The sequence below is a fragment of the Herpailurus yagouaroundi genome, unplaced genomic scaffold (assembly GCF_014898765.1).
Source record: "Herpailurus yagouaroundi ecotype Mexico unplaced genomic scaffold, PumYag 100, whole genome shotgun sequence".
NCBI classification, from domain to species: Eukaryota; Metazoa; Chordata; class Mammalia; order Carnivora; family Felidae; genus Herpailurus; species Herpailurus yagouaroundi.
The window spans coordinates 67213542-67239891 of NW_024412391.1; positions in this window are offsets into that span (position 1 = coordinate 67213542).

The window sequence follows — 26350 nt, forward strand, 5'->3', positions numbered from 1 at the left end:
AAAAAAAAAAAAAAAAAAAAAAAAAAAAAGAAAAAAGAAAAGAAAAAGAAAAAAAAAGAATAAATATTGTGTGCCAAGTCAAGGGTAAAGGGTAAAGACAATTAGAAGGTGTGAGCCAGAAGTTAGCATGTGTTTTATGGCTACTGAGCGTAATAGTTCACAGACTTAGAGTGGGTGGGAGAGTAGTTCTTTGCCCTAAGGGAGGAATAATCAGTTTGGGATTTATCCATGTTCTTTAACCAGGTCTTGATCTAAAGGTCACAGATTATTCTACAGAGATAGTGATGAATACTTAAGAAAATATACATTCACCTTTTTTCTGAGTATATTTTATCATTTAAATGCTTTAAAAAATCATTTATTTGCCGCAAGAACATTCTAGAAGGTATGTTTCTACTTTAGAAAAGAATTGTTCTCATTGTTAGACAAACATCCATTTGTTCTAATGATTAAAGAAGTGTTCTATTACCTTGGGAACGACTCAGATTTTTAAGAGCCAGGGATAGAATCACATAATTTCTAAGAGAATGAAGTATTTAGGGTTTTTTCCCCCCATAGGAAAGATTCATTGGTACTGCTTTTGCTATTTTTTTCCTATCAAGGAGCAATAGATAGGCTATCTATTCAAAAGTGTATAATGTTACAAAGAGTCAAGATGTCAAATGCACAGGCTAAGGAAGACTATCTCTTACTGCAACATATTTTTTTGGAAGCTTCTAGCATCCATTAAATTATACAAGTGAACAAAACTGATGGCTGTTAAAAAAAATTAAAGCATCAAGCTACGGTATGTTTAGAATCTGCGAGTAAAACAAAAACACTTTGGATCTGAGCTTCTACTTCATTGTATATGTGTGTTTACCCAGGAATTGTTATGCCTTATCACTTTTATCGTTCTTTTATCACAGCTGTGTGAAGAATTACAGTGGGAGCAGTGTTTGTGTTTTCACTAAAATACATTTTATTTCATGCTATGAAGCAGATTGCTAACGTTTGCTACTTTTATTATTACGGCTGCACAACTCCCTCCACTCCAGTTGAGGTTGTATCAGTATTTCTATGAAAAAAAAATTGTTTTATTTATGTATTTGTTTTTATTCTATGATTGCCTTAGCTAAGCAGAGGTGCATCTCAGAAGAACTTGTGCTAAGTTAAAAAATTGGACAAATAAAAACCCAAGCACCAAACACTGACTGTAAATCCAACCCCCAAATATTGCATCGAAAATGAAGGTAAAGTTCAAAGAGGATTATTTCCACAGGAGCTGATAAGAAGGGGCCTTTAAACTGTGACTTAACCACTCACGTTCTTGAAAGGGACAGTGATATACTTCATTTTTCAAGAAATCGGGTGAACCATTGGAAAGTACACTCTAGGTGAAAACTTGGTGTGTAGGTCTTCACCTGGAAGCTTATGTAAAACTTGAGGGGATGGGGCGTCTAGCTGTGTAATAAGTATACTTTGGATAGAGAACTGAGTTTGTTTCCTCGCCACTGTGGTTTCAAAGGTGTACTGCTCATTTAGGTTTGCTGGAGTAAGGACCACCGTCAGTACTTGAGAACATCGTTTTAACTCATTTCCCCCATTTGGCACAGAGAGGGCTGCTGCTGTTTTACTTTTCCACGTTTCCCTGCTTGCCACCCTGCTGGTAAAACGACCGGGAAATGTAATCCAGTAAATAAACATTTTATAGTTTCAGATTTAAAACTAATTTGTCTTTGCCCAGCGGTAATCCACTGATCTGTAAATATGGACAGGCGTGTGCCAGGGGAAAGCGAAAAATTGTGTTTGACGTAATGGGCTAGGAAGCTTGCAAGTGTGAGGGTCACCAGGGAAAATGCCCTGGTTGCTTTGCTAATATTTTAGTTCCTGTCTTACTTATCAACCAAGTTCCCTAGTGTTTTTAGGCACAGGAATATGGATAAAAGTATGGGGTACGCAAGGCTTTTCTGCCACACCAGTTCTTTAACTTTCTTTGGTTTGAGAGTCGAGTAACGAATGAGAATAGGAAAAAGGCAGAAGGCACATCCTGGGATTGGGGTTCAGATGTCTCCTGCAATCTGTGATCCTAAGTCACGAAGACTCTGGGTACTGTGTCACCCCTACCCAGCATTCCAGATATCCACCATCAGTTATTTTGATGCCTATTTACTGTCTTAGCTAGCCCAGTATACCACATCCTATCAATTTCTTAACAGTATAGGATACTGTATTGCTACTCTGACACAGTTAGAAAATTGAGTAAAATTCTAAACCAGAGCTCCTTGGGGTTTAGAAGCAGTAACTCCAAACCTAATGCAGGCTGTACGGTTAGAGATTTTCAAGTCCTCTGCCCCATCTGTGGTGCATATATTCAATTATCAAACATTTCTTGGGCACCAAAAAAAAAAAAAAAAAAAGACTGGTCAGTAAGAATATATATCCCATGTAAGGGCTTTTGAGAATCTGTGGTTATTTATAACTGTTGTAGTTCAAAGTCTCAAACAATAAACACTTCAGAGCATTAAGAGATAGTCTAATGACTGTGATCAAACACAACAGTCAGGCTGGGACACTTGCAACACAAATTTGATTGTTCTCTAAGGTAAGAGGAAGTAGTATAGCCTAAGGCCATTTAGGAAACCACTGTAGCAAATACAGATAGATAACTGAAGAAACCATCACAAAGCATGAAATGCTGTGATTTATATAGGAGGAAGAGGAAAAAAATTCTGCTTGCGTTTCCAGCCCAACTCTCTGGGACTTCCTTGCATCTACGCAGAAAACACATTGCATCTGAGATTTGCTCTGCAGATTAGGGAGGGAAATTTTGTACTCTGCCTCGAGGCTGCAAGCCGAACATTACAAATAGATGCATCTGGGCTGTGTTGGAAGAAGATACATTCAAAACTGTCCAAGGAGACAGAGAGAAGCCCATCTGTGTATAAACGCCAGAATTGGGCTGCTTTTGCTTTTGTTGTAAAATTCCATTCTGTTCAAATCCCAGCTAATGAAAATGTGCATCTGTAAATAAAAAATAAATCAAGGGACTGTATGAATCCTGCAGCTGCTGTCCACTTAACTTCACTTATAAAAAATAACTCAATTTTCTGGTCTGAATGTTCTTACTATTTAGCAATGTGATGGCAATTTGAGGGGGACAAAATAAGTATTGAAATCTCTTTATGCATAACAACCTTGGAAATAAAAGCAGCTCTGCAGAAGCTGTACGGTCATTTGCTTTTGTAACTGTGTGGATACTTGAGGTCCAGAGTCTGACCCTAGAAATCCATTGCCTGGCTGTTTAAATTTCTGTTTTGTTTGCCCATGTTATTAATTAAATTGTTTCTTTAACCTAGGACTGGCACTGTGCGTGGGTCAGCTGGGCATTGTTCCATGTTTTATAACTGGAGAAGAATTTAGAAAGAATAAAAATTGACGCAAATTGTTCTCCCACTTGCATTCCATGGTGTCAAAAATGTTTGGCTTTTAAATTGTTAGACTCTTCTTTTCCCTGGGAAGGATCATATATTAGCTAGAATTATGTAAAAATTAATTCATTTCATCCATCATAATCCACAGTAACTGGAAATTAGGCAAGACCACGGAGAAAAAGATAACAAAATATTTCAGTTCTGATGAAGCAAGACAAAGATATAGGAATGGTGCTGTCTTTAAAAGAACATCTCTCTTAGAGGGTTGGAAAGTTTTACAGATCCTGGCATACAGCCCATTGCTAGTATTACGAGGGGATGAGGGAGGGCAAGGATAGATGTAGGTTAAGAATAATTTTATTCTAGTAGTGAAGTACACAGATAGGATGTCTGGCTAGAGCGTGGTGAAAGTGACATTGAAGGTTTGTTCTCTGTATTTGTTGGTCTGGTTCTGGTTTTTGTTTTTTTATTCATTTGTTTTGCCTTTTACATTCCACCTGAGCAAAATCGTATGAGATTTGTCTTTCTCAATCTGACTTATTTCACCTAGCGTAATACCTTGTAGGTCCATCTATGTTGTCACAAATGGAAAAAAAAAAAGAAATATCATCCTTTTTATGGCTGCATAGTATTCCATTGTGTGCATACACATGTATGTGCATGTGACACATAAGTATATACACATATATATGAATATGTATATCCATATATATATCACACCATTTTTCTCCATTCATCTATTGATGGACAGTTGAGTTTCTTCCATACCTTGGCTGTTGTAAGTAAGGCTGCAATAAACATAGGGCACATATATCTTTTCAAATTAGTGTTTTCATTTTCTTGTGTAAATACCCAGTAGTGGAATTACTAGATCATATGCTATATCTATTTTTAATTTTTTGAGGGACCTCATACTGTTTTCCATAGCAGCGACACCAGTGTGTATTCCCACCAACAGTGTGCAAGGGTTCCTTTTTCTCCACCTCCTTGCCAACACTTGTTATTTCGTCTTTTTGATTAGGTGACAGACAGTGGCTGCTGGCTACACTTATGGTGAGCATCGCATAACATATGAAGAAGTTGAATCACTGTGTTGTACACCTGAAACTAATGTAATGTTGTGTGTCAACTACACTCAAATAAAAAAATAAAAAAAGTGACATTGAAGGAACAGCTTTAAAAATAAAGCATTTCTCAAATCAAGAACAGAATCTCCAATACATAACTAAAAAGACTGTAGCTTTCAAATACCAACAAAAGTAAATGAAATTGTACAGTTACTGCTTTTTGTTTGTTTGTTTGGATTTTGGCAATTTGTTTGTATACTAGTCTTACCTTGTGTTAATAATACTGACTCTCTTCATAGGAAGGTTTCTTCCTCTTAACTTTCAGAGACAAATCCCAGGAATCAATATTAACTATATCTTCTAATTTTTCATGAGATATACTTATTTATCCACATTTGGCTTTGATTGATCCTGATCAAAATGTATCAATGTCAAAGATTTTAAGCTCAATAAAAAGTTCATGCCAATGGACAATATTTTCATTTTCTTACCTTTAAAATTTTTCAAAATAGTAAGCCTCTTATTGAAATGGCTCTTATACAAGGCAGGTCTCGTGGTTTGTAATCCCCATGGCTAGAAGAGTTTGTTCTGGTGAAATTTTATGGTGGGTAGAGAAGAATTACAGGTTTCTCTTAGCATCTATTCTCTTATTTTCTTTACTTAAAATTTTCAATTTGCTTAGAGATTTTTAGAAAGCAAGAACATTCACTTCCCTGTGCAAAATTGCTGCCTTATTCCTTGTTATCTCATTTTTCATGGTGACCACAGCTGAAATATTTTTTCTTTTTTCTTAAGCCTGATTGTGCCCACCATGCCCATTGCTTCCTGAAACAATGAGATTGATGGCAGTATTTTGCATTCACCTGGCTGTTCCTACCAATCTCTACCAATCCATTTTCATTTTGATGCTTTTCATGAAAGGCAAGCAGAGGAAATCAAATAAACTCGCATAATTCTGTTTTGAAATTCAGCTGATTATTCTCAGTTTGAAGGGTGGTAACTAGACAACAGAAGGCAGCTGGATGAGATCCAGGGTTGGCTGGACACTGGTGGATTTTAAGGTATGTTTAATATTTTCTGATGCTATCTCCTAGATTTTATTTGATAATGGTAATTAAATTTTAGATAGGTACCTTGGATGATTGGTTTTATTATTTTTCCTCATAAGAAAAAAGTTTGGTGTAAAATGGACTTGTGACTAATTGTATTGTTTTCTTTTCAAAGATAGGAATAAAGGTCTCATGTAAACATACTTTCCCCCACCAGGCTACCCTACAAAAAGGCTGATGTTGGTGGGCATCTTTAGTTGACTTATGCATTGAGCACAGAAATTGTGCTAAGCTTTTTATGAGTAAGCATCATGATCCCTGTTGATCATCTCAGTGTTTACATTTTCTACTAATTAGAAGGTTCATTATATACCCACTTTTATGCATTGTGCATTGAGAGCTTTCAACATAAGACTGTTTTCAGAGTCCTTGGAAAACAGAGCCTGGGGCAAAGCTTAGGTGCTAATTCTGGTAATCTACTCCCAGGGCAATAGATGACAAAAAAGAGAAGTCAGGTAAAGAAGGAGGAAAGAAAATAAAGGTGGTGCATTAGTGAGCTCTCCTTTGTTCTACAGAGGGACACAGGTGGTCTTCTATCCACACAAGAGGTCTCCTGTTAGGATGTTCAGAAGTGCCTTCCCCCCAAATGGTCCACTCTAGTAGAGCAAATTGTAGCAAAGCAAATTTATCTTCTGGTTCCCTCCTACTTCTGGTCCCTCCCTGGTTAAAATAAAATCTATGGGAAACCAATAGGACCATATTTTGGGGTTTGTCATGAGGTTGTGCAGCTAGAGAATCAAGATCCTATGTCGTATAGCAGGGTATTTCATCTGAGTCAGGAAGTGGTGAGAAGGGACAGAGATTACAGGCTTTGCCAGCTGCAGACAGTTCAATCACAGCTCTGGGTCTTAGAGTTGGCTTTTGAGGTGGTGATGGTGAAACGGCTGAAGGCCCAGAAGATGGGTGAGATGGAGAGAATCTGAGGCCATGCATTTGATGTATTTAATATGAGTGTGTTCCATCCTTATGAGCTGTTCTTTGCTATATACCCTGAAAGAAAGGTATTATTTCCTTCTACCACTGCTTACTTTGTATATTCATGTCTCCTTCAGCTTTCTTATTTACTTATTTATTTTTAAGTGTGTGTGTGTGTGTGTGTGTGTGTGTGTGTGTGTGTGTTTATTTTTCTAGGGTGGGATAACATGTCCTTTCCTTCTTCTGGTCTTGCAGAAACTAAGAGTGCACTATGCCACAGCATGAAGAAAGCCACTGCTTGATTTAGAGAGTACCAAGGTGAAACATAGTATTCAATAAGCACAATTTATTTTCTAGCCTTTCAGTGAAGATATAGGTAATTGTGTTAAATTGATTTATAATCTGGCATCAAGTATAAATGTTAACAACTTGATCATTCACAGTTACTACAAGTGCCTTGAGATCCTCTAAACAAAAGAGCTAGAAAATCAGGAGCAATCATATGAGAATTTAGTCATTGGTGATATGCCCAGACCCAAATTCTTATGAGAGGAAAGGTGAGATGATTTACTCTTGAAATACTGACTGTATTGAACACTAGGATCTGAACTGACCATGGAGTATACTTGAGATCTTAACTAATCTTCCCAGAGTTACATATTCTGAGTACAAAGCCCAGTTCTTCTACTTTCTAGTTTCATGACTTCGTGGAGTTATCCATCCTTTTTAAGACTGTGGTTTCTTCATCTGTAAAATGGCAATAATATTAGCATTTCACTGTGCTCCATAAAACCTGTAGGTTTTTTTCTTTTTCTTCTGCTGTTGTTATATAAAGAAAATAAATGTAATGACTTGAGCACATAACAATATTTTAGTATAGACCTTTCAATATTTGAAATGTAAGTGGCTCTCAGATTTGAACCCTAAAAGCTTCACAGTGCCTTTCTCCTGTTCCACATTTTACATTCTACCTAAGAATTGCAATTTGCACATAATAGAGTTCAAATTACTCTTTCAACTGTCTCTCACTTCATTTATCATGTGGCTTGCTGCCCACTATCTGCAAACAATTCAGATTTTCATCGCTTCTTTGGATGGGATACTCTCATAATTCTCCTTTCAATCTCTTTTGGGTCCATGATTTCCATGTTCAGAAACATTCTACTGATATTTTAGTCAAGCAGTTGACAAAGATAAACAAGTGCTATGTGTTCGGCATGATTTAAAGCATTAGACGTTCGGCAATGAAAAAGACTGAGTTCTTAATCTGTAGATGCTTATTCTATAGACTGAGGAATACATAGGAAAGGATAATTTTTAGTACTGGTAGAGGTGGTTGTGGTGAGGAAGCTGGGTGAGATTGAAAACCTTGGTAAGGAGCCTGTGTCTTTATTTTCTGTTAACACTTACACCCAACATCTTTAATTTAACATTAGGCCTCCTGAAATCATATTTGAAAACAAGATTATTTTATTTCTCCCAGTCCTAAGCTTTAATACATGTACAAAATTCAGCCACTGAGTCTGATTACTCCAGTGTCGAATATATGGCTTTGCTGTGGTTGACACTTTCAGGAGGTCAACTTCTGGTATGAGAGGGTATCTAGTTAATGACTAGATCTCTAATGACTTTCCCAAAGGCCTTGAAACCTTAACATTAAATGAGATAGCATGCATTTTAAATTCATATCTTACACTTAAAAAATAAAGGTAATAATTAGTTTTAATATGTTAATAATCATTTGAGTGATTATCATTGATGCATCTTTTTGGTTTATCTTGGAAGTATATCCTAGGCTTTTGTAGCATGTAACTCGATAAAATTTTATCTATTGAGATTTTTTTTTCCTTTTTATGTTTTCTGCTTTCCCATCCTCCTATTTAAAGAATTAGTTGCCTTTAGACTTCTTGCCAAGGGCAGGTATGGAGCAAGTCAGGAAATGAAGTACCCCACAAAACTTTGTAGCCATCCACTAATTCAGGTAATATTTATGGGCCCTTCTAAATTTTTAAAAAATGTTTATTTATTTTTGAGAGAGAGAGAGAGAGAGAGAGAGAGAGAGAGAGAGAGAGAGTGGCTGACTGTGAGTGGGAGAGGGACAGAGAGAGAGGGAGACACGGAATCTGAAGCAGGCTCCAGGCTCTGAGCTGTCAGTATAGAGCCGGGCACTGGGCTTGATCTAACCAACTGAGTCACTTAGGTGCCTCTATGGGTCCGTCGAAGTGCCAGGAACTGTTCTGGGTGCTGAGGAAAGGGAAGGAAATTCACAGCACAAGAATTTTGATGAGAAACATGAAAAGAGATGGGGTTTTTGAGACTGAAAGTCTAATCCTACCCTGAGTTGGGTAATGACCCGGGTTGAATTGTGTTCTCCAGAAAAGAGATGTTGAAGTTCTAACCCCTGATACCTAGAATGTTATATTATTTGGAAATAGGGTCCTTGTAAATGTAATCAAGTTAAGGTGAGGTCATTAGGATGGGTCCTAAATCCAATATAACTGGTGTGGTAATCGGAGGAGGAGGAGAACGCGGTGAGAAGAAAACACAGGGAGAACTGCAGGTGATGACAGGGACAGAGATTGGTGTGATGCAGCTGCATACAAGGAATGCCAAGGATCGTGGCCACCACCAGAAGCTGGGACAAGGCAAGGCAGTATCCTATTCAGAGTCTCAGAGGAAGCATCACCCTGACGACACCTGGAGTTTGGATTTCTAACCTCCAGAATTGTGATAGAACAAATCTCCCTGGTTTTAAGCCACTCAGTTTGTTTTATTTTATAATGGTGACTCTAAGAAGCAGGTGACAAGCAGTGAGGAAAGGGTAGGACAAAGGAGGATTGCAAGATACATGTGGGGTTGGGAATGGGGAGGTGGTTTTGGAGAAGCTGCTTGAGAGGAGAAGGTGGCTGCTGCCCACTACAGCCAAAAGGGCTTACTTGGCAGTATGTTAGTTTGCTAGGCCTGCCACAACCAAATACCACAGGCTGTGTGCTCTAATCTCAGAAATTTATTTTGTCACAGTTTTGGAGGCTAGAAGTCCAAGATCGAGGTTTGGCAGAGTTGGTTTCTTCTGAGGTCTCTGTCCTTGGCTTACAGATGGCTGCCTTCTTGCTGTGTCCTCACCTGGTCTTTTTGTGTGTGCATCTGTGTCTAAATTTTCTCATCTTAGAAAGACACCAGTCAGATTGGATTAAGGCCTCCCCATATGAGCTTATTTCACATTAATCACCTCTTTAGGCCTCGTCTGTAAATACAGCCATATTCTGAGGTTCTGGGGGTACCTCAGAACTTTAATATATGAACTTCGGTGTGACAAAACTCAGCCCATAACAGGCAAGGAGGGGCATGTTTGCACATCTGGGATCTATGTGGGAACTGGACAACAGATTCCCCACATTTCCTCAGAGGCAGCCCACCTTTGCCTGGACACATGGACTGTAATAGCTGTTTTAGATGGCAAGTGGTGAAGCTTTCACTTTGTCGGCAACTTCCCTGGTACTCACTCAACAGGAGCAACCCCTGTCATTGCCCAGGACTTGCTCAGTTTTTATATAACATATCCCATCTGTACATCTCCCTTTAGTCACCTTTAGGGCACAGTGAGCCTAATAAAAGGAGACCTTATGGGAAGGTAAAGGGTGGGAGGTGCTCTACACTTGTATTGAGGGTGGCTAATAAATCAACTTGGGACCCATGATATAGGACAGTCATTAATGACACCCCAACTACAAGTATTCAGTATATTCCATTTATGCAAATGTATACCCATAAGTATATAAATACTCCTGAACCAGCCTGTTCATGATAATGGAAATGTGTAGAATATGCCCGATTAAAGGAAAAATTCACCTGTAGTCAACAAGGAGCATAAGGGATTAGAAACATAGTTAAGGATGTGGAAAGCATGGAATACTAACCCTTTCATTTATCAAAAGTGCAATTTTGTTCATTCTCTGAAAACATTACGTTGGTGTGTTTTTACAAGAAACAGCTAGCAAAGCTTGCTTCTTAGGAGTTTTGGTGTGTACAGAAATGGTGCTTCACCCAGCCTTGAAATGCAAAGCTGGGAGCCATGGCCAGCGACAGTGCTGGGACTGTTTGGATGATGTCACTGCCAGATGGAGGTTAATAGAGTCTGGCAGTGTATATTGTGTTTGGCCAAGGCCTTCAAGTCTGCATGTGATCAGCATAGGAGTGTACAAGGTCTGGACAGCCCGGCTGCTGTGAAACTGTGGGGGAATCTCAGTAGTTACCAGTAGGGTGCTCAGCTGCCCCACTGGAGGAATGGAGAGGGAAATAAAAGTGCACGAACAAAACGTGTTCCTCATTCTGTGTTCAGTAAGATTTTCCACCTTTTCACATTGCTCCCTTACGTTTCCTTGTTTGTGTAAAGTAATTCCTAAAATGCTCATTGTTGGATGTGGTGTAACTGGCTAGGAGTGAGGTGGAGGCTTTTAGATTTGCAGTCAACTCCTGACATTCACCAGGATGTTGTAGGGCCACTTGAAAAAGTTCAAATTCTCAACTAATAATACAGCCATGAAATTTTTTGACAAGGAAAAGACTATATAGCTGTGTTGAGAGGCATCTACTTCTGGGCTTACTCTTTATCATAGTGTTTCTCAAAATGTACATAGTCACCCGAAGGCTTGTTAAAAATGTAGTTTCACTGACCCCAGATCAGATCTACGGAATCAGAATCTTTCCACTGTTTTTCAAATACTTTGAGTGATTCTTAGGTACACTACAATTTGAGAAGTACTATACACATTATTCCAATTTACATCTGAGCAAAATTATGTGTTACGACAACGCATGAACCTTCTTGAGGTTGTTCTGAAGCAGATGCAGTTATGAATATAATATATGAAAATGCTGAGGTTCTAGTGACTGTTATTTCTGTCGGCAAAAGATATAGCAGAGAAGACTTGGATATGTCTCTTCTTCTTTGCCCATTTTCTCTCCATTCTCTTTCTCTGTTGTTTACCAGCAAATAACAGACATGAGCCATAAAAGAAGTAGGAAAGAACCAAAAGACTCTTTTAAAACTTCATTTTTTTGGGAAAAGAACACTCTGAATGTTGTGAGAACTTGGTAGGACTTAAAAGAATCTCAGGTGAACAGAGTTTTTTAATAATCATCACAAATTTTGGATGGTGACATAGTGTCAATGCTAGTCCATGTATGACCTCTCCCCCACCTCACCTGAAAATCACTACTAATGGAAGAACTAGAAACTTACCAATAACTTACATATTTACTCCCCTGTGCCTCTCCTATCCCATTCCCTTAGACATGTATACCACCCTAAATTTCATCATCCCTGTTTTATTTTTTGAAAAGTATTTACTTCTTATATTATATGCGAAATAATATATTGTTCAGTTCACTTTGTTTTTAACTTAACAAAAGAGTTTATGATCTTACAACTTTGTGTTGTTTTCTGGGACATGCCATTTTCTCACTGTTATTCATTCATGTGGTTGCTTGTAGACATAGTTTATTCTAATTCTCACTTTTTAAAAATTTCTTTAAAAACATTTTTTAATGTTTATTTATATTTGAGAGAGAGAGAGAGGGAGAGAGACAGAGAGAGAGAGAGAGAGAGAGAGAGAGAGAGAGAGAGAGAGAGAGTGGGAAAGGAGCAGAGAGAGAGGGAAACACAGAATCTGAAGCAGACTCCAGGCTCTGAGCTATCAGCACAGAGCCCAATGCAGGACCCAACATCCCCAACTGTGAGATCATGACCTGAGCTGAAGTCAGATGCTTAACTGACTGAGCCACCCAGGTGCCCCTCTACTTCTCACTTTTTCGATAACACTATATTATGATAAACATCTCCGTTTATTTGTATGCTGATGGGTATTTTATAAGTTTTCCAATATTTTCATGGTATGAGCATTGTGTCCATGCATATTAGTTTATGTTTCTTATGTGAAAATTCCTGTTGGTGTAGCCTCAGAGTACAATTACTGGGCTACAGAGTACTGTGGTTATATGCACTTTGATAAGAGAATGCCAGGGGGCCCCGTTGGCTCAGTTGGTTGAGTGACTTTGGCTCAGGTCATGATCCCAGGGTCATTGGATCAAGTCCTATGTGGCTCTCTATGCTGAGTATGGACCCCGCTTAAGATTCTCTCTCTCTCATCAACTGAGGGTTGATGGGGGGTGGGAGGGAGGGGAAAGTGGATGATGGGCATTGTGGAGGGCACCTGTTGGGATGAGCACTGGGTGTTGTATGGAAACCAATTTGACAATAAATCTCACATTAAAAAAATAAAATATTTACCTCAAAAAAAAAAAAAAAAAGATTCTCTCTCTCTCTCTCTCTCCCTCTGTCCCTCTCCTCAGCTCTCTCTCTCCCTCTAGAATAAAAAAAAAGTTAAAAAAAGGAGAATGCCAAATTGTCTCTCAAAGTTGATGTAACACTGGAAATGTAAACAAATCACACCAATTTCCATTGCCTCCAACATTTCATATTGTCACATTTGTGTTTTTTTCAAATAGGTTTAAAATGATATTTCATTATGTTTCTGATTTGCATTTTCTGAGTTACTAGTGTTATTGAGAATTTATTCCTATGCTTGTTCTCAATAGGTGTTTCATCTTCTATAAAACACTATTTATATCTTTTGTCTATATATTTTATATTATTCTTTATTGATTTATATATTTTATATTCTTTATGAGTTTTAGAAATTCTTTATATTTTAATACTAATCCTTTGTTAGTTTTACATGCTGTTAATATTTTCTCCAATTTTTACATTGACTTTTCACTTTTATTAAGATGTCTTTTTCCCCCAAACAATTTGGGAATTTTTTGTCTTGTCAAAGCTATTCTTCCATATCTAAAGGGCAGAAAGATATTAACTTATACTTTCTTCTAGTTTTAAAGTTTTGCTTTAAACATTACTGGGAGCCGACTTTGATGTTTGGGGTAAGGTAAAGAGCTCCTTTTACTTTTTTCATGTGGATAACCGAATACTTTTTAGCTCCTTTTTTTACATAGCACTCCTTTCTCCACTGGGTGGGTGACCATGTCACTTCTGCCTCTTATCAAAGTTCCATATGTGGTATGGGCTTATTTCTAGGTTCTGTTCTTTTACCCTGGTCAGTTTTTCCTTCCTCATGTTAATATGATATTGCCTTTTTAGTATAGCACTATAATAATGGGTGTATATATCTGGTAGGACAAATCTCCTTCCTTCTTTTCTGAGGTGTAATTCCTGGGTCTTTGTTTTTCTACAGACATTTTAGAACCAACTTTTCTAATTCTATAAAAAGCCCCATTGGCATTTTGATTGGAGATGCATGAAATTTATAAGTCAGTTTGGGGAGAACTGATATTTTTATCATATGAAGACTTCCAATCCATGAGCACGGAATAGATGTCCATTTATTTAGGTCTACTTCAGTGTATTTTATGTATTTTATAGTTTTTTTGGTTTTATTTTATTTTTATTTTTTTGTTTTCATTTTTTGGGTTCTATTTTAAATGTTGTCTTAAAAACATTTTCTAATTCTTTGCTATAATCCTGGATAGATGATGTTAAGTACTTCTCAGAATATCACATACAGAGTTTTCACAGTTCTATGTGGCCCTCATAGGTGGTAATAATTCTGATAACTTGATTTATCCACACTATAATTATACTTTTCTCCTCCAATGTTTGCAAATAATAAGCAGTCTGTGAGGAGATGTTAACACCATGCAAATATCCTATTCCTTATCAACTGTTTGGTGTCAGTCTCATATTGAGCTTACTTTGTTCAAGGCTTAATATAGAACTATATTACTGGGTCTTTAGCACCTCTGGGTGATTTTGCCGTTTCCTGGTCTGCTGGCTCAATCTGGCTGTGTGCTATCCTGGCTCCCATTTACTCAGATACCCAGCAGCTCAGGTACCAACTCTCCACCTCTACCAGCTGCCCCCAAAATATTTCTATCCATGGCTCTAGGAAGTTCTTGTTAGGCTCCAGACTCTTATATTTTCCTATTCCCACCATTTTCTGTTTAAAACTCAGGTCTGGATAGTCTGTCTGTTTGTGTGTTGGTGGGGGTGAGTACATATGCCTGAGAACCAGAGTGCCATATACCTGAGACCTGGTGGTGGCAGATCAGGTGGCTTTCTCAGAGCTTCTTGACCTTGGAAGGCAATGACCTCTGGTCCTATTAGAGTATAATTTGTCATTTGATAAAAATATTTTTCTCAGTATTAAGTTAACTCATTCCTATCTGATAACATATTCGAAGCACTCAGTGTTTAAAAAATCAAAATAAAAATTAGGCGACTTATGTCTTTAGTTGACAGATCTAGTGTATTGGGGAAATCAAGACATTTCTAAAATATTAGAATGGTTTAAAATTGAGGTTAGCAATGACATTCCTTGAAACTCATGAAAGGCAGAAAACTAGGTTGTTAGATGATCTCTAGATTTAACTCAGGACGATAATATCCAGATCCTTTTAAAAAGTTTTGAAATACCTGGGTACCGTAACTTGAAATATGTTCTAAAGTGAATTGTTATTTTTTTTCATAATTTTTAGGGAATTTACTTTTAGGAAAGTTACTTTTTATGAGCTCAATGAATAAAGAAATAGAAAGCAGTTTTAGAGGATTTTAAATTGTTGAACACATAAAGATAAATGCTAGACATTTCCCCCCTCTCTTTTATTAAGGAGACAGCCATATTCCAATTTCTTTCATTTATTTTGTAATAGCACTGACAGATTTGAAAGATTTCAGGTTGAAAATCTATAGTCAGTGAGCAGAAAATACCATGGGGAGGATTTGAATTGCTAGAGGCTGGCATTCTATAATGTTTAGAAATACATCACTCAAATGAATGTCAAAGCAGCTGTAGGTTGTTTTCTTGGGGTCGGGGGGGGGGGGAACTGAGTTATTATTAAAAGGACTTGATTGGCTACATAAATTTAATGATGCACTAATTTTTAAAGTGCTTTTTGACTCTTAAAACTCTTACATAACTTCAACAGTTTAAAAAAACCCAACTAAATAGCAATAACTTTGTACTTCAAAAACTACTTTGAGATAGGACAAATGGGTTTGTACCCCACTCCTCCCTCATGATGAAGGCAGAAATACAAGTCCTATGGCTGCTGAACTTTTTTTTTCTCAAATCTGGATTTATTTTTAACAATGTTGTCAGAACACTTTGCAATTGTATGATGATTTCATAATCTTTTGGGAACTGTATTGTTTTGTAGGGCTACTGTGACTAATTCCCAGAAACTTCTGTCTTGAAATAATAGTGATGTCTTCTTTCTCAGTTTTGGAGACCAGAAGTATGAAACCGAGTTGTCCAGAGGGCTGTTCTCCCTCTAAACACTCTAGGGGAGAATCTAGTCCTTGTTTCTTCCAGCTTTTGATGGCCATGGCCCTTCCTCAGTGTTCTTTGCCTTGTGCCCGTATCACTTCAATCTCTGCCTGCATGATCATATTGCCTCTCCTCTTTGTGTGGCTTCTCCTCTGTGTTTCTGAGTCAAAACTTCTGCCTTTTTCTTATAAGGATACATATGATTGCTTTTATGATACGCTTGGATAATCCTTTTCTCAAGACGGTTAATCATATTTTCTGCCACATAAGGTACTATTCATTGGCTTTGGGGGTTAGGATGTAAACCTATCATTTTGGGGACCACATTTTAGCTGACTGCATTCTATTCCTCTGGTTGTTTCCCAGAGCACGTTCATCCCATATGCCAAAATACATTCACTCCATCCCAAGATCCTCAAAAATCTCAATGCATTTCAGCATTCACTCTACATCCAAAAATCTCATCTAACTATCATTGCTAAAAATGTCCCAAATCTAATAATCTAAGTCATCTAAATAACATGTAGGAGAGACTCTAGGTACAAGCCACCTTGGAGCAATATTCCTTCCCATCTGTCGACCTGTGAGACAAGAAAACATGTCAACCGCCTCTTAAAGACAGTGGTGGGACACACATAGGGTATCAGCTACAGACAGCCCCATTCCAAAAGGAAGACAATAAAAGGGATCAAGGGGTCCTTGAGGGTTGAATAGAGTGGGCTAACTGATGGTCCACCAAAAGATATGTTCATGTCCTAGTTTCCAGATCCTGTGATTATTACCTTATAGAGTAAAATAATTGGTTAAATTAAGGGGCTTGAAAGAAGGAACTGTCTGGATTATTACCTCAGTGGGCTCCAAATGTAATCACATGCAATATTTTTTAATTTTTTAAATTTTTTTAATGTTTATTTATTTTTGAGAGGGAGAGACAGAGCATGAGCAAGGGAGGGGCCGGGAGAGAGGGAGACACAGAATCCAGAGCAGGCTCCAGGCTCTGAGCTGTCAGCACAGAGCCCGATGTGGGGCTCAAACTCACAAACTGTGAGATGATGACCTGAGGCGAAGTCGGACGCTTAATTGACAACTGAGCCACCCAGGTGCCCCTAATCACATGTATTCTTCTAAAAGAAAGGCAGAGAGGTTTTCAGACAGACACATAAAGAGGAAGAGGCAATGTGACCCCAGGGGCAGGGACTGATGTGGTACAGGCACAAGGCAAGGAATGCCAAAGAATGTCCATAGCCACCAAAAGCTGGAAGAGAGGCAAAGAACAATTCCCTCAGTAGCACAGGACTGCTGGCATCTTGATTTGAGACCTCTGCATCATCCAGATCTGTGAGAGAATTTCTATTGTTTTAAGCCCCCAAGTTTGTTGTAATTTATTACCGCAGCCACAGGAAATGAATACAGGAACATTTGCAGTTTTCATAGCTGCTTTCTTGTTCAAGATTGAATTACTTCTCCTTTATGTAATATAAATAATTTTGACCAATGAAATTTTCAGCATTAACGTTTATTTCCAAAACATCCATCATTGACAGGCTACAGCAAAGAAAATAACAATTGAAAAGTAAGCCCTGACACCCATGCGTTTTCCGCCATTGTCGACACGGGGGAGCGGATGTTTGTTAGTTTGTTGAAAAATTAAACAGTCACGTACTATTGAAGTTCTAGTAGGCGTCAAATTTGGCTTCCTTTGTTGTGTGTAGACAAATTTTAGGACAGTAAATTTGTTCACATATTGTATCATACAGGGTCTAGTGAGGAAAGCAGACACTAGTTATTTTCACAGAGATCATTTAACATAAAGATATAAACAAGCAGCTATTGGAGGGTGAGGAAGAAAAAGGGAACAGTGAGGCCATGCAGAGACCAGAGGTAACTGAAGGGAGCAGCTGTCACCCCTAGGGCTCAGGGGGCGAAGGGGGAAGATTGAGGTTATTAGAACAGAGAAGCTCAGAGGAAGGACTCCGTGTGTCCTGTCCTGGTGTCTTTGAGGTGACTTAGGAGGTTGGTTCTTGGAGTGTGGGAAACAGAGGAACTGGCATCAGCTGTTACCTCAGCCAGTTGCTGCTGCTGGGATGACGTGTTACCCTGTGTGACCCCCGCAGAGAGGTGAGCAAACACAGAGGAGCAAGCGTCCTCTCTCCCAGCCTCTCACCTCCCTCCCCTACTGGGGACTGAGAGGCTCAGCCTGCCCAGGGAGGGCGGCTGGCAGCACCGGGCCGGGCATCGCAAGCTGAGGGTAGAGGGGTGGGTTTGGAGCTGAGATGCGCAGCTTAATAACCTTCTCAGACATGGACACATTGTATACAAATGGAGACGAATGAGGTGACCTGTCGTTTTAACTATAAAGCATTAGTCTTGTTTTCTTTCCTAAGCTGCGAAGCGCTCTTTAATTCATTTGGAGGGAGTGCAAGGCAGGCTGCTGGTGCGTGGCTGCTGCCTGTTGACTGAGAGGAGGGTGGAGGGTTAGTGACTGCTCATGTGACTCGGTTGCTGGACCACTGAGGGAGAGTGGTAACATTTCCAGAAATGAGGTGTTGGCTTTCCTGGGACCGGCAAGGCCGACTGGGGGAGGGGGGTCTTGGGGGATGAGGTGGCTGCAGGGGTGCTATGAAGTTTTGAGGACGGTGGTGACTGTTTTAAAGGAAGCTGCTTTTGCACGGAGGAAATAGCAGCTACACTTACTCTTGGGAATCGTTTAGAACGGCTGCCAAGTGTTCTATTTAGTCTTAAAAATGGATGCAATTTGAGAAATTATGCTCCTAGCAAGCTATTTTACTGGAACCAGAGGGCAGTTTGATATTTTTCAGTTACATTTCATCTTATAAGGGGACTTGTAGTAAAAAAAGGTTGCTGTTCACATGTGTGAGGACAGATGCTTTCTTGACTTCCCACACTGCCCCTTACTGTTGTCCAGAGGCCCCACATGCTAGAACTCCTCAGCATGTGGTCTCAGACCATCCTTTTTGTGTTAATTGGGTTTCTTGACCTGGGCATTTCCTCTTGCCCCAAGTACAGTTGGTTAGGAAGGGGCAGAACTGTCGCACCACTGATATTCCCTATCACCTCTCCAAGGGAGACTTATGTGGACTCTGGCTCTTTTGTGACCTTTCCAGTCACCTGGGGAGTGGAATACCTGTTGGGGTGTCCTGGAAAGTATGAATCCATAGCTGTGTGTTGGCTACTCTTAGCATCAATTTCTGCAGAGGTACTCTCTCTTATGCTTTTCAGGACCTCCTCCCATACCTCCCCACCCTCTTTTGTCTGAGAATGGTGCTTTCTGCCATGATTTTATCTCCTCTCTCGTATTTACATTCTTACTACATCTTAAAAAGTTGATTTTTTTAAAATGTGTTTTCCGGAAAATGTATACTCATGATGCCCAAATGAATACCCTCCTCCCCTGCTTAGATTTTGCCATTCTTCTCTGGGCCACCATGACTACCCCTCCTCCAGATTTCTGGAGCAGGTGCCTACCTCACTCTGTCCCACCTGTTTTATTATTGAAGTTTCAGGAAAGGAAGGGAGTGGCGTGGGAGGGAAAGGAAGAATACAAGGAGGAAGAAAAGTTGAATCAGGAAATTTTTTTAAAGTGTGTCTATTTTGAGAGAGAGAGAGAGAGAGAGAGGAAGAGAGAGAGCAAGAGGGGGAGGGGAAGAAAGAGAAGGAGAGAAAGAGTCCCAAGCAGGCTCTGTGCCCACAGTGTGGAGCCCAACATGGGGCTTGATCTCACAAACTGTGCGATCATGACCTGAGTCAAAATCAAGAGTCGGATGCTCAACTGACTGAGCCACCCAGGAGCCCCAGGAAAATTTTAATACATGTTCATTGAGGTTTTTTTTTTTCTTTTAAATAATTTAAAAGGCTGCAGCTAGAGGTAAGAGTAAGGAGACAGAGGAGAGCTCAGATGGAAAGAAAAGAGTAGAGGAGCTGGAGGTAACAAAGACATCCATTGTAGGGAGCAAAGAATAGAAAGGACTCACTGCCAAGCTTTCGTCAACTGTGCATCACCCAATGACTTGTGAATCTATGGGCAAGTCCCTCTGAACAGTGGATAGAGGACTCAAATCTCAAATGGGCGCTCATGGTTCCTCCCACACTCCCCTGGTGTATTCGCTTCCTCGCTCATGCCCTGCTGATGCAGTTGTCTCTGATAACTTCAATAAGAGAAACAGAGTAAACACACTGGAACATTTTAATAACCACATCACCAACTCTAGACACTCACTTCTATCATTTGTACTGTGTTTTTTGCTTTGCTGTTACACGGAATGTTCATGCTCCCACCAAAGTCAAGCTCACCACCTGCTTTGTGCCCTGGCAGATCCCATCTGTTTTTATTCTCTCAAGTCTTTGCTTCTATAGTTCTTCCTCCTTTCTTTGATATCATCCATTCATTTTACTCAACTCAATTCCCATCAGGATTCTACCTTAAAAACAACACAAAGCACTCCCTCCAAATGCCTCATAGAGGCATTCTCGTATTTCTGCTTGTGTCTAAGGCATGCTCAGCTCAGGGATAATGCTGTCTTCTGTGACACCATTTGTTGTGACAAGATGCAAAGTGTGTTGCAAATGTTACTATTAATCATGGATGTGTTAAAATTTGTAATTAGACAAGGTAATGTTAGATCATTTGTAATTAGATAATGTAATGTTCGACCATTAGAATGGAGTTAGTAACCCTCATGATGTCACTCATTCACTAGCATACTGATATACTTTCTTTTTTTTTTCAATTTTTTTTAATGTTTATTTATTTTTGAGACAGAGCATGAGCAGGGGTGGGGCAGAGAGGGAGGGAGACACAGAATCCGAAGCAGGCTCCAGGCTCTGAGCTGTCAGCACGGAGCCTGATGCAGGGCTCGAACTCACGAACTGTGAGATCATGACCTGAGCCAAAGTCAGACACTTAACCGACGGAGCCACCCAGGCACCCCCAATATACTTTCTTTAGTGGGAAATAAGTGAAGTGAAGGCTTTCTCACTAACAATAGGGTATGTGCCCTGCACAGGAGCAACTGTTATGACTGAAGAAAAAATAATGGTTTTCCTAAGCTATTTAATGGTTTCTCCAGCTTCTCATTTGATGTAGAAAATTCCTTCTTTAACTCAAGCAGATAGTTTCAGAATTTTATTTTCTTCTTAAGGTATTGATAAGCATTCCAAGAAGGCTAATTTGCTTCTTAAAAAAGTGAGGTCAATGGGTGAATATTGAAAAAAAAAATGAATCTTGTATCTTGTCTATTTAAAACAATGTAGTGATTAAGAAGGACCTTGAGTCAAACTATGAACTGGAAAACAATAGCTGGAACTTAAACCAATTAAACCATCATTTTCTTAGTTACAAATCATCGTAATCAAAAAGTAAGCAAACTAAAAAACAAAAATAAATTGGAAAACAGTTTTAAGTTTTCTAAAACAACTATAGTGGACTCTTGAAATATTCTGTCTTCAACTAGGATTTCATTCAGTGTGAGTCCTAGGTTGGAACCAGTGTCTTAACAGTGACACAGACTCATGACGTTTGAAGTTTAGACAAGCACAGGACAAATTGAAGTTCCTGGATGACATCACTTGTTTGTAAACTCCTCTATGGCCAAGGATGAGCCAGTTTGGGGCACATATTACATGCTCAATAAATGCCTGATAACTCAAGAATCTAGTCTGCTCTTGTTGGCCGAATTTATGATCACTTCTCAGCTGTACTGAAGTGTGGAGTTCATCAGATAAGAAGTAGGATAGCCTTTATGTACCTTTTTAATTTTTATTTCTTACTCAGCTTTAACCTCTCTTCCTTCTCAACTACCCCCCCCCCCCGCCCTTATCCCCGAGATAGAAACTAGGATATGTAATTCTCCTCTCTGTGTGGCATTATCATCAACACGACTTACAACTTTAAATTTGAGCATCAGTTTATGGATGAAGAGAGAATTCAGAGATGGGGATGCCAGAGTTAGGCTGTAATTGTCCTTAGTTTAGTGTTTGGAGGGAATGATCAGCTTTTTAGAGAATCCTTATATCATTTTGGGTTAAATGATCTGCTCTAAAGTGCTTCCATGGTCACATTGACATGTTGGGAAGGATTTTTCTAGAAGAGAAGACTGAAGTTTCATTTTGATGAAATGGGATTTGGTTGTTTCTTCTTGTTTTTAATCATTTGTGGGGTCACCAGCCTTGCCTTCTAATGGCAAGACTTTTTCTAAGAGTTGTGCATAAATTTTCTTCACAACAATTAATTTCCGTTTTCAGAAGAGTGGATGCTATCTGTGAAGGCACATGCCAACAATCTCTGTCAAGGAGGATACTTCCTTATAAAGTGCTCAAGCTCTGAGCATTAACAAAGTGTAAAAAGAAAAACTAACTCACTCGACTGGCCAATACTCTTGATTTGTCCTTCCCCAAAGAAACTACTTGTACTGTGAGGCTTAACTCAGCAGGTTTAGAATTAGCCAGGGGTGTTCTACTGAAATGAGAAATGTACCTGTATCCCACTGGCTCCTGGTCAAGGCAGGAAATACACTGATGAAGACTGTTACTTTGTAAACATGGACCATCCAGTTTTGGGGGTGGTTTGTATCAGTTTGTCTGCATTGCTTCTTAATAACAGTGAGACTTAATGATTCCTGCCTGGTCTCAGTGAGACCCAGGGAAGTCTCTGCTCTTGAAACTGATTACGTAGTAGGATTATGTCCATGTAAACAGCAAAATTAAAAACAACCCAGCTGAGATTCCATTTTAAGATTTCTGGTTCCAAAGTGATCTGTGCACATACTAGTGGTTCCTGATCCAAGGGAGAAAGTGCACCCTTACAAAGGAGCCCACATCTAGCCTCCCTGGATTCCTTGCTATGAAGCAGCCTTTGCATGAGATGCATATCCATACTGAATACTATTGCTATAACACCTCTTAAAAAATCTTGGCATTCTGCAGTTTTGTAGACATTTAGACTGGCTCTACTTGATTTTTTAAAACTTTTGGCTCCTAATCTTTCTTTGTTTTATTAAAAATTTTTAAATGTTTATTTTTTTGAGAAAAGTGGGGGGGGGGGGGGGAGAGGGAGAGAGGATGAGCAGGGGAGGGGCAGAGAGAGAGGGAGGGAGACACAGGATCCAAAGCAGGCCCCAGGCTCTGAGCTGTCAGCACAGAGCCCAGTGTGGGGCTTGAACCCATGAACTGCAAGATCATGACCTGAGCCGAAGTCAGACGCTTCACTGACTGAGCCATCCAGGTGCCTCTATTTTTAAAATAAATATTTTACATTTTTTTTTTATTTAAAAAAAAATTTTTTTTCAATGTTTTTTTTTTTTTAATTTATTTTTGGGACAGAGAGAGACAGAGCATGAACGGGGGAGGGGCAGAGAGAGAGGGAGACACAGAATCGGAAACAGGCTCCAGGCTCCGAGCCATCAGCCCAGAGCCTGACACGGGGCTCGAACTCACGGACCGCGAGATCGTGACCTGGCTGAAGTCGGACGCTTAACCAACTGCGCCACCCAGGCGCCCCTAAATATTTTACATTTTTAAAGCAGTTTTAGATTCACAGAAAAGTTCAGAGAAGGTACAGATATGTCTCATATACTCCAGTCCCCACACGTGCGTAGCCTCTGCCCACCTGAGAGGTGCGTTTGTTACAAGTGATGAGCCTAACAACTGAACATTAGGATCAAACAAAGTTCATGGTTTACCTTAGGGTTCATTCTTAATGGTGTGTATTACGTGGGTTTGACAAATATATAGCATATATCTACCATTATGGTGTCATACAGAGTATTTTCACTGCCCTAAAAGATCTGCTGTGCTCTGTCCGTTCATCCCTTCCCCCTGACCCTAACTCCATGGCAACCTCTGTCTTTTTACTGTCTCCATAGTTTGCTTTTTCCAGAATGTTATATAGTTGGAATTATATAGTATGTAGCCTTTTCAGATTGGCCTGTTTCACTTAGTAATATGCATTTAAGTTTCCTCCATGTCTTTTCATGGCTGGATAGCTCATTTCTTTTTAGTGCTGGATAATATTCAGTTGTCTCTATGTATTTATTACAGTTTATCCCTCACCTACTGAAAGCCATCTTGGTTGCTTCCAAGTTTTAGCAATTATGAACAAAGCTGCTATGAACATCCATGTGCAGATTTTTGTGTGGACATAAGTTAACTCATTTAGGTAAATACTGACAAGTGTGATAGCTAGATTGTACGGTAAGAGTTTGTTTAGTTTTGTAAGAAATGACCAAGCTGTCTTCCAAAGTGGCTGTGCCATTTTGCATTCCCGCCAGCAATAAATGAGAGTTCCTATGGTTCCTATGTAGATCCCTGTCAGCATTTGGTGTTGTCCCAGATTTTGGCCATTCTAATAGATGTATAATGGTATCTGATTGTTTTAATTTGCATTTCCCTGACGACATATGATGTGGATCATATATTGTATCCTTCTCCTGCAAAAACCAAAAACCAAAACACACACACACACACACATTAAATTCTTAAGCATTGTCATTCTGAGTCCTGTGAGTGTTTAGTGACTAAATCCTGTTTAATGGTTTAATGGTCACTATTAGAGCACTACTACTGGCAGGGTGTTTTTTTCTTTTTTTCTTTTTTCTTTTTGTATTCTTGCAGAACATATTACCTGTATATCACTCAAGAATTTTGACATATTACAGTTATACCACCAATACTGTTTGATACATTTTTAAAAAATCATGTGAATATCATGTGAATACGTATGTTATTTTTTTGTTCTAAGCCAAACTAAAAGAAACAGCAAAAATGAAAATATCTTTGGGGTAAATTTTTTAAAATCTTACAACTCTGTAAAAATATTTTTTTATATTGAGCTTCAAAATTTGTGACAAATCAAATTTTTTTTCAAAAGTATGTATTTTCTTGAAATCCATTCCCTAAGATTGAATTTAATTTCATCTATCACTCAAGGCTTTACTTAGGTGAGGTCCTAAGCGAATGCTCATTTGTTCTGTTTTTAACAGACTGCATTTAGTTACATGGTTGGCTGTATTTCATGACTACCCCTTAGATTAAAAACCATTTTTTATTATTTTATTTTATTTTATTTATTTTATTTTCTGTTATTAATTAATTTTTTGGGACAGAGAAAGAGAGAGAGTAAGCAGGGGAGAGGGACAGAGGGAGAAAGAGAGAATTCTACGCTCAATGTGAACCAACATATGGTTCAATCCCATGACCCTGGGATCATGACCTGAGCCAAAATCAGGACTTGGACACTCAACTGACTGAGCCACCTAGGCACCCCTAGACTAAACACCCTTAAATGGTTGTTTTGCTCTGTCAAGAGCAAGGTTATTTGTCTCTTGGCAATGGGGGCTGACAGTAGGACAGACCATCCTAGCCCTGTAGGGATGTGTGGTACTTGAATGGTATGAAGGATAAATAGCGGGTCAGGAAACTGAAAATCAACTTCCATAGGACTAAGTAGACAAATCCAGTGTTCATCACTATGTGATGTGGTGGTGTAATAGAAGTTCATATAGTTCGTGTCTATCCACAATTGCAATGCAACCATACCTCACAATAAAGTACCAAATCTAATGGCTCATATTTCTAAAAGTCTCTCGCATAGTGTTGTTACTTTGGACTTAACAAACATGGGATTTATTAATGAATAGCTTTTCAGAATCTACTCTGTGGCAAGTAGAGGAGCATGGGAGGGGGGGTTGTGTGTACGTGCATGTGTGTGTTTACCCCCTATACTGTGTAACCTCGCTCACACACCTGCTATTGTCTGTGGAAGCAGGCTCACTCAATTTTTGCCATCATATTGTCTCATCTTTAATCTTTTGCGTGGGATTAGCTTTTGAGTTTTAAACGTTAGAATGCATTCATGGTTTAGTTGGCTCCCTGCAGCACTTCTGTCCTGTGGATCAATGGAATTCTTTCTTCTAATGTGTATAATAAGATCTCTTACCTTTAACAATCCTTTTGAAAATGTCTCTCTGATATGTCATCCGGGCTATTTAATAGTGTCTATTGCACTGTCATATGCATGAACATAGATTCAGGAAAAGTGTCAGCCTGACGGGAGACCCCCTGAAGAGCTTCACAGCACCATCAGAAACAGAAAGGGCAGTGAGGGTCTTAGGGCAAATTTGGGAGTTGTCCAGCATTCATCAATATGGTATAGTGGGGGATATCAAAGACTGATGGAGGGAATGATGATTTTGTTCTGTTGAGTCTTTGTTCACTACAACTGCACTGAACTTCCACTTGAACATCTGTCATCACGGTTACTTCTCACTCTGTTCAGGAGACAGTGAAATCCAAGTGAGGCTGACTTTCCATTCCTTCCTTTAGCTACTATCAGCCCCAATTCTTTGAGGAAGTTGACATGGACAGGAACTAGAAGAGTTGAAAACAGAGAAGGAATAGAAATCTTGGTTATTTAGGTGACCAGAAAATGCCCAGACCATTCAGGAAAGTCATGCTTTTCCTTTAGGTCCACAGAACCCAGCTGGTAAGTG